This window comes from Periplaneta americana, chromosome 5, assembly GCF_040183065.1.
Source record: "Periplaneta americana isolate PAMFEO1 chromosome 5, P.americana_PAMFEO1_priV1, whole genome shotgun sequence".
Lineage (NCBI taxonomy): Eukaryota > Metazoa > Arthropoda > Insecta > Blattodea > Blattidae > Periplaneta > Periplaneta americana.
In genome coordinates this window covers 59170068-59180987 of record NC_091121.1, presented here as the reverse complement: position 1 = coordinate 59180987, position 10920 = coordinate 59170068, and positions in this window count along the sequence as shown.

The window sequence follows — 10920 nt, the reverse complement described above, 5'->3', positions numbered from 1 at the left end:
ACATGATGCGAGTTAGGATACATGCCAAGAGGCTCCTGGGCCTCATCAGGCTACTCGTCTGCGGAGCAGGACCTGGCTCTATTAGGAGTTGAGGCAGGATTTCTCACCTGTCAGCATCGGATTCACGAATGCCACCCAGGCCACCTGCCGGACTTAGACAATTATCGCATACAGGGCATACACTGGGCCAAACCGTGCCTAAATGTACGGATCCGTCTTGGGTACAGCCCACGTAAAGTCAAGCCAAACCAAGCCAAGCCAATCAGCACATTGAGACGGCATAGACCACCTCCCAAGGTACATCAAGGATAAAGTTACGGCTGCAAAGAGTCTACAATTAAGGCACATCCCTTCTAGAAAGGGAATGATTGAATGAATGAGAGCGAATTATGAAAGTCAAATACCACCGCCATTGAAAAAATAACCTCCTCCACACTTACTCGTATCTCTTTTGTCTTCCCACAGAGGGTAGTGTCTTCGCCATTTAGTACTTTACTTACCTGACAAATGGCTTATGTGTAGCGTAAGACGACTGATGATATGCGAAGTGTGGTGATTGAGGGTTGCAGGATGAGGTAGAAGAAATTGCATTTTGCAGTTGCTATTAACTCGGCATACATGGATAAACTTAGAAAGCCATGAACAATTCAAATAAGAACTGCAAACTCTTGGGGTCGAACTCCGGACCTCTCGAATACAAGACAAGTGTGCTAATTGCGACACAATCTTGCTCGGTTTAATAATAATAATAATAATAATAATAATAATAATAATAATAATAATAATAATCCGTTACAACGGTGCAATGAGATCGTAACAGGTCATTTGGCCTAAAACACTATGAAAGAAAGAATAAACACGATATATTGGGAATATTGTTCTCTGTAGTGTAGTAATCAAGAACAGATAAAAAGAGTCTGTTGCCTAGCAACAAAAACAAATCAGCAAAACATAATACACCGTGTCCGGGCTAGAGGTATTAAGAAATAAAAGAAAAACCTGACTTAACCATAAGAGTAATTAACTGAAAATTTGTTTTAATGTTATATAAAACTCTCAAAGTTTTACACCCAGTTCAGTACGGGTATATCTCGATGTGAGCACCACTTGTTGCTCCGCAAACGTCCAAACGATATTCCAATTCCCTCCCAAGTGTTTTGCAGCATTTGAGGCGTTATGCGGTCAACTGCTAACCTGATGTGTTGTCTCAATTGTAACAAATTTTGGATTGGATGTTGTTGATATACAAAATCCTTGATGAAACCCCAGGCGAAGAAATCCATTGGAGTCAGATCAGGAGACCTTGTGGTTATGGCTTGGGTTCGCCTCTTTCAATCCAACGACGAGGAAAATGTCTATTAAAGGAAACTGGTGACAACATGGTGATAATATGGTGGAGCACCGTCTTGTTGAAATGTTGATCCAAGGAGGATTTGGGGCACAACGAAATTTTCTAGCATATCAAGGTAACTGTGCCCAGTCACGGTTTCCTTCAAGAAGAAGAATGGACCAATAATTACTTTGTGCATTAATCCCATCCAAACATTAACTTTTTCCGTGTCTCTTTGGTGTTTCATTACAGCACGAGGGTTCTCGGACCCCCATATGCGGTAGTTATGGCAGTTAACTTAGCCGCAGAGACGGAATGTAGCTTCATCACTGAATACCACTTCAAGATATGAAGGGTTTTCGTCAATACGTTGCAGAATTTCAGCCGCAAAATTTTGTCTTCATCTTTTATCGTTCGGTTGAATCCGGTGAAGAAGCTGGAGCTTGTATGCAAGTAGTTTGAATCGTTTATGAAGAACGTCATGAATAGTTAATTTGGGAATCTGTAACTGATGACTAGCCTGCCTGATGGACTTCCTTTGGGCTCCGGTTGAATGCAGTTCGTATACCATCGACCGTTTCTTCGGTTATTTTTTTTCTTGGGATGTTTGCCTGTTTGTGGAATCAAGGATCCTGTATCTTTACGATTTCTATCCCACTGGAAAATTGATTTCGTAGTAGGTAGATCCACGTTAAATTTTAGACGAAATCGGCGTCGAACTCTGGTAACAGATTTAAATTCAGCAAGCCAAAGGACGCACTTCACTTTCTGCTGTGGTGTCCACATTTTACGTTCAATTAGAAATATTAATATTGATTGTTAGCAATTCGTGACATAAATCGCAATGATAAATCGTATCTTTTTTTGTTTTCTTCAATTTTCTTGTTTTGTTGTATAGATTTCTAGCATTGTTATAAAAATAAAACCTTGGAGAGTTTCTGCATCTTGTGCCAAACATAATATAATAATAAAATATCCTTCTATTAATAAATGGTGAACAATTATTTCTTGATACCTCTAGCCCGGACACGGTGTATAATAGGAAAAGACTTTTGAGACAAACTAGCAATCATAAGTAAATTAGTTACATTATATTATATATTTCAGTTTAGATGTTTCGCACAGTGTGCAAGTTTTATGTTTAATCTAAGTATACTTCGTCTTATTTATTTAGTTGGTTATTTAACGATAGTGTATTAACGATTAGGTTATCTAGCGTCAATGGGATTGGTGATAGCGAGATAGTATTTAGCGAGATGAGGCCGAGGTTTCGCGACAGATTACCTGACATTCGCCTTACGGTTGGGGAAAACCTCGGAAAAATCCAACCAGGTAATCAGCCCAAGCGGGAATCGTACTGTCTCCATACCTGAAACCAACATTTGCTAAGCACAGCTCACAGTCAATTGCATTGTATGGTTAATGCGCAGTCAACTTCGTGTCCATGGTAGCAAACGTTCCTAAAAAGGTAAAGGTATCCCCTTTACATGTCATGAAGGCACTTGGCAAATGTTCCTACCTGTAGCTAAATTAACGCTTGAATAATGCTCACTAGCACGGGGTTTTAGATGACGTCAAAATTATTCGTCTCTGCAAGACTGATATAGATTCGATGCGTGCTGCTGACACTCGCACTTCATCACTGTGAATAACCATGACTCACTTCATGCAAATGGTGTAATCTGTAAGCGTCCTCTTGTTACTCTCTACAGGTTAGGTCTGAAAATCTCTTCCGGAAACTTTTGACTTAGGTTGTATTTTGTGAATCTTAAAATCCTTTCGCTGTATTATTATAACTTTTCCATTTTAATTTCCTTCAAATTATTTTTCCATTCCAGTCCTTGCTGTGGTTCAAGCAACATCGTCTCTTAATACGGTACAAGTTTAGAGGAGATTGGTTCGATTCTCATGGAGATGTATATTCCCAATGTGTACGTCCTTTGATTATATTTTCCTATGATGTTTCCAGCGGCGGACTTGCACTATGCGCGCCACATGTCAAGAAATAATGCTACTTGTGAATGTCTAATGTCGATTCCAAATATTAATATAAACGGAGACAACGGAACCACCATATGATGATGATAGTGATGGTGGTGATTTGGATTGTTGTAATGATGCTGGTGGTGGATGATAGTGATGATAGCAATTATCTTTATCAGACACATTGTCTATTGACTTGGTCATCTTTCTAATCATTTTTTATTTATTCTATAGGCCTGGTTCAGGACTTGGCACAGTGAAGGCTGCGTGCGGAGTGTTGGTGGAATAATGGTGATAATGGGTAGGGCAAGGAGAAGAACCCCGAGAAAAACCCATCAGCATCCGCTATGTCTACCACTAATTCCAATTGACCCAGAAAGGGATCGAATCAGGGTTGCTATCGAGGTGGTGATGATTATGGTGGTTGTCATAGCAATAGTGGTGGTGATTATTGTGATAATGATGCTGATGTTGGTAAAGGTGATTGATTATGTTGGCTGTGATAGCTAAGGTGGTGGTGATTGTCGTGGTGATGGTGATATTGGTTGTCATAGAAATGGTGGTGACGGTGATTTTGGGGATGATAGTGATGTTGGTGAAGGTGATTATGTTGGCTGTGATAGCGGTGACGGTGATTGTGATGGTAATGGTGATGGCAATTATTGTAGTTGTGATGGCGATGGCGGTGGTGGTGATGACGACGTTGGTCGTGATATCTGTGGTGACAATTGTGGTGATGGTGATTATGTTGGTTGTCATAGAAGTGGTGGTAGTGATTATGTTAGTTGTCATAGAAGTGGTGGTAGTGATTATGCTGGTTGTCATAGAAGTGGTGGTAGTGATTATGCTGGTTGTCATAGAAGTGGTGGTAGTGATTATGCTGGTTGTCATAGAAGTGGTGGTAGTGATTATGCTGGTTGTCATAGAAGTGGTGGTAGTGATTATATTGATTGTCATAGAAGCGGTGGTAGTGATTATGCTGGTTCTCATAGAAGTGGTGGTAGTGATTATGTTGGTTGTCATAGAAGTGGTGGTAGTGATTATGCTGGTTGTCATAGAAGTGGTGGTAGTGATTATATTGATTGTCATAGAAGTGGTGGTAGTGATTATGTTGGTTGTCATAGAAGTGGTGGTAGTGATTATGTTGGTTGTCATAGAAGTGGTGGTAGTGATTATGCTGGTTGTCATAGAAGTGGTGGTAGTGATTATATTGATTGTCATAGAAGTGGTGGTAGTGATTATGTTGGTTGTCATAGAAGTGGTGGTAGTGATTATGTTGGTTGTCATAGAAGTGGTGGTAGTGATTATGCTGGTTGTCATAGAAGTGGTGGTAATGATTATATTGATTGTCATAGAAGTGGTGGTAGTGATTATGTTGGTTACCAGTGTAGAATGCTACTGGAAGCTATTGTACGCTATCATCATAGTCTACTAGGCCTATATACAGTCAGAAGCTTGAGTTGTGAGGGTGCTAGGAACAATAGACTGTGCCGGTACTATTTCGCATTGTCTGTAATGAGACGATATTAGCGATCCTAGTGGTTAGCAACTATCTATGGATGCATATTTACGACGTATTGAGCTTCGTAACTGTATATACTAGACTGTGCTATCATTTCAAGACAGCAACTCCAGTAAATGCCCGAGACTTGAAGCATTCTTTCGTCATTGTTATACATCTGATAATTTGCAATGTCTGTACACGCCTTTGATTTTTTTTTTCTCCAAATTCAGTATTGTAAAATGTATTGCACCATTTGCTTGGATCCACATGATTGTCGTACGGTTCATAAATATTGGTTTTAATTTCGAGCAGTGTATTTTCGGCGAGGCGAGCAGAAACCCAGCGTCTGGGAACGTCTGATGCGGAGCATGAATTATGGAAGGCGCGCCTCGCGGCTTCTTTTCGGGCGATCGATCAGTGGAAATGGGGCGATTAGCGTTCTGGTCACAGCGCGACTTCTTGTCCGTCGTCAAGGAGTCGGCGCGCATGCGCGCTACGATGTCGCTATCGATTGTCTTGCACCGGCTCTTTCTTCGGAAAAACTTGCTCCTCGAAGACTGGACTCGATCCCAAGACTTCGGTGATGTGTTCTCACAGCTCCCGCCATTCAGGCCGACGCGACGTGCGGGCGATTGCTGGCCCATTCACAACGGCCGTCATGAGTAACACCAAAACCAATCGGAGTGTTATCGTCATAGATGAAATGTAACTACGAACCATCAGCTCCTTGTCACAACACGCGCTGTACCAGCATAAACACCACCACCACCACCACCACCACTACCTCATTCAATATCTGAAAGAACATCAACATCACAAAAACATACGGTATCATAATCAGCGATATATGATCATAAACCGTGGACATAATCAACATCAACAATATCGTCACAAAATCAAACAAATCTTAATTATACATGCGTCATAATTACAGTCAACATCAAATTATCATCATCATCATCATCATCATCATCATCATAATTAATAACACTGTTAGCACCAACATATAATCATAAATATCACTGTCAGAATTATCAACATCAACAATATCGTCATAAAAATCAACAACATTATCAGATCTATCATCAAGAATAGTAATCATAATTATATATGTGTCATAATTATAGTCAACATCAACACTAAATCATTATTAATGAATAATAACACTATTAACATCACCATATGATCACAAATATCACTGATATCAACAAATATCAACATTAACGCCAACATAATTATGAATAATAACACTATTAACACCACCATATCATCACAAATATCACTGATATCAACAAGTATCAACATCAACACCAACATCATTATTAATGAATAATAACACTATTGACATCACCATATGATCACAAATATCACTGATATCAACAAATATCAACGTCAAGCCAGCATTATTATTAATGAATAATAACACTATGAACACCACCATATGATCACAAATATCACTGATATCAACAAATATCAACGTCAACACCATCATTATTAATGAATAATAACACTATGAACACCACCATATGATCACAAATATCACTGATATCAACATATATCAACGTCAACACCAACATCATTATTAATGAATAATAGCACTATGAACACCACCATAATATCACAAATATCACTGATATCAACAAATATCAACGTCAACACCATCATTATTAATGAATAATAGCACTATGAACACCACCATATGATCACAAATATCACTGATATCAACAAATGTCAACGTCAACACCAACATCATTATTAATGAATAATAGCACTATGAACACCACCATATGATCACAAATATCACTGATATCAACAAATATCAACGTCAACACCATCATTATTAATGAATAATAGCACTATGAACACCACCATATGATCACAAATATCACTGATATCAACAAATATCAACGTCAACACCATCATTATTAATGAATAATAACACTATGAACACCACCATATGATCACAAATATCACTGATATCAACAAATGTCAACGTCAACACCAACATCATTATTAATGAATAATAGCACTATGAACACCACCATATGATCACAAATATCACTGATATCAACAAATGTCAACGTCAACACCAACATCATTATTAATGAATAATAGCACTATGAACACCACCATATGATCACAAATATCACTGATATCAACAAATATCAACGTCAACACCATCATTATTAATGAATAATAACACTATGAACACCACCATATGATCACAAATATCACTGATATCAACAAATATCAACGTCAACACCATCATTATTAATGAATAATAGCACTATGAACACCACCATATGATCACAAATATCACTGATATCAACAAATATCAACGTCAACACCATCATTATTAATGAATAATAGCACTATGAACACCACCATATGATCACAAATATCACTGATATCAACAAATATCAACGTCAACACCATCATTATTAATGAATAATAGCACTATGAACACCACCATATGATCACAAATATCACTGATATCAACAAATATCAACGTCAACACCATCATTATTAATGAATAATAACACTATGAACACCACCATATGATCACAAATATCACTGATATCAACAAATGTCAACGTCAACACCAACATCATTATTAATGAATAATAGCACTATGAACACCACCATATGATCACAAATATCACTGATATCAACAAATGTCAACGTCAACACCAACATCATTATTAATGAATAATAGCACTATGAACACCACCATATGATCACAAATATCACTGATATCAACAAATATCAACGTCAACACCATCATTATTAATGAATAATAACACTATGAACACCACCATATGATCACAAATATCACTGATATCAACAAATATCAACGTCAACACCATCATTATTAATGAATAATAGCACTATGAACACCACCATATGATCACAAATATCACTGATATCAACAAATGTCAACGTCAACACCAACATCATTATTAATGAATAACAACACATTTAACACCACATGATCACAAATATCACTGATATCAACAAATGTCAACGTCAACACCAACATCATTATTAATGAATAATAGCACTATGAACACCACCATATGATCACAAATATCACTGATATCAACAAATGTCAACGTCAACACCAACATCATTATTAATGAATAACAACACATTTAACACCACATGATCACAAATATCACTGATATCAACAAATATCAACATCAACACCAACATCATTACTAATCATAATTAGGGCCTATATACGGTATTTAAAAAAAAGTCTCGCATATGTTTACAGGAGGTAGTATTGGTCGAAACTAGAAAAAGAGTCCCTATAAGGATCGTAATCAACGTTTTAAATATCAACGCAATCAGTCATTAATATCATTAGCATCATAATCGTCATAAATACTACCATGCCACATTCGACTTCTTGAGATTTTATTAATTTAAATATTATATCAAGTTTTTTTCTGATATGATTATACAGTGCAACGTTTCCGTAGTTTTCTGTATTAGTGATAAATATAGTCGGCTTAGAGTGTAAACCTGCTAACCGTCAAAAAGAAAATTTTACAAGGCAAGCAAAAAACTGAGTTTAAATTAATTCTGAAATTTTAGGACCAAATCCAAAGTACAGGTACAAATATCGCCTGTACTTTGGATTTGGTCCTAAAATTTCAGAATTAATTTAAACTCAGGTTTTTACTTCGCTTGTAAAATTTTCTTTTTGGCGGTTAGCAGGTTTACACTCTAAGCCAACGATATGTAAATTATACGTAACACAAATAACGTAAACAAAATTGGGAGTACTACGAAGAAAAACATACCCTAACGCCACATTTTTCTACCGCAGATTCCATTTGGACAGAGATTTAAGTATGATTCTTCAGAGTAAGAAATAGCCGCTCTAACCTCTAACTATTAATGTGCCCAATACGCAGTAGACAACTTATCTCAGAAGCCAGAAGGAAATTAAGTCCAAAATCTCCGCTTTGAGATATGGTGAAATGAATGTTCCACTTTGTATGCAGTCTCATGACTTACTTCGTTTGAATTTCGAAAAATATACGCAATTGTCCACCTCTGACGTTCGGGAGTACCAATATCAAAACAAGCATAAAATATGAATCAATCACAACCTAAAAATACATGTTTTTGTGCTTATTTCCTTTTATCTTGTGACGTAAGACCAGACGTATTTCATTATTTTCTTTTTCCTATTGGTTTGATTAGTTACGGGTTGTTCCTCCAGGCAGCACCAATATCTGTGATGTTAACTTCACCGTATAATTTCGGAGTTCAGAAGCTAGTAACTTTGCGGTGTTAAGTTTCTGTTTACATCCAGCAATTGGGAATACTCCCATTTGATGACATGGTTTCTGCAGTTGGCGTTGTGAATGACCCGTAAAGCGAGACATCTGGATGCGCTGACTGTACCTCAGGCCGCGTGGGTGCGCCGACACGCTTGCACACCTGGCGCCTGTAGGTCCCGTGCAGAGTGAAGCGTCGGGACGACGGCGCCTTCGTCAGAAGGGCAGAGCCCCTCCGCGCCGAGGAGACGCCCTGCACCATCGTGCGCGGCGCACAACTTTTCGAACAGACGGTGCGGCGACCCTGGCATATTTGTGTAGGCCACACTTGCACGCACATGGGCGGGCGGGCGGAACAGGTTCCGCGGACAATAGGGCACGGCCTGCTGCGCGCAGACCGCGTCATAAGGCTCGCGCGCGTTCCGGCAGATACAATTCTACAGCAAAAGACAATCCCCCGACTTCGACAGACAGCCAATTCATACATTTTGTCTGATGTTGTAGAATGCAGTTCCTGATATTCGAAAATCTCGTTGTCCGGCTCTAAAGAAAGATGCTAAGCTTTGATTACGTTCATTTAATTACGTTCATTAATATAAGAGTATATTAATGACTTATTAAAAATTGACTTACAACAATACAATGGTGTTCACTATTCTTATGCAGATGACACAGTTTTACTTTTTGGTGGAAAAACCTGGCATGATGCATATAATAATTCAAATAATGGACTTAAATTAATAAAAAAATGGTTTGACATAAATTATCTTTCTATCAACGGAAATAAAACCATCATTATTGATTATTCCATTCTCATTATCTGAAAAATGTAACAAACCTCCTACATCTATATTAAGTATTAAATTACATAATTCTGATTGTTGTCTTATACAGTGTAAATGCCCGATTATTAAAGAGTCCTCTGAAGTTACGTATTTAGGCATAATTTTCGATAATCATTTAAAATGGAACCAACACATTAATTACCTTTGCAATAAATTGCGTAAGATAGTATATTATTTTGTTTTATTGAGGAATTACTTGTCAATAAGTTTATTACGTACAATATATTTAACTTTATTTCAATCGGTAATTATGTATGGAATTATAGGATGGGGTAGCTCATTTAAATCCAATTTTAATCCACTTTATTTATTACAAAAGAAAATAATTAAAATATGTCTTCATAAACCTATTGATTTTCCATCTCAAAATTTGTTTATAGACTTTAATGTACTTAACGTAAGACAAATTTATTATATTGTATTAATAAAATTCACACATAAAAATCTAAATAATTTTGAATTGTATTCTCATAGTTATGAAACAAAAGGTATGAATTCTTTAAGATTGTTTGAACCAAAATGCAACACTGTTACAGTATTTAATCATAGTAGTAATTTAGGCCCAAGAATATATAACAAATTTATATTTAAATATCCTAATCTTGTCAATTCTAATAGTTCTAGTATTAAATTAAAAAAGTTATGTATGGATTTTATAAAAATTGAAAAATTGTAAATTTAAATGTATATACTATAATTGCAAATTGTATTGTATAATTCTTTGATGGGCGATCATAAGAGTACAAGTCAATTTTTGGCGAAATTGAGATATGTACAGTTTTGTCATCATCAGCTCGATATCTATGTCTGGTAAAAAGAGTGCAAGTCAAAACCTGCTGTAGAACGCCGCATTCTCTGATGCACATAACAGTATCTTCAAAATCATGTACGATGTTAAACAGTTATTTTGCTCTCCTGTAAAATAAGGTTTTTTGATTTGTACTCTTATGATCGCCCATCAAAGAA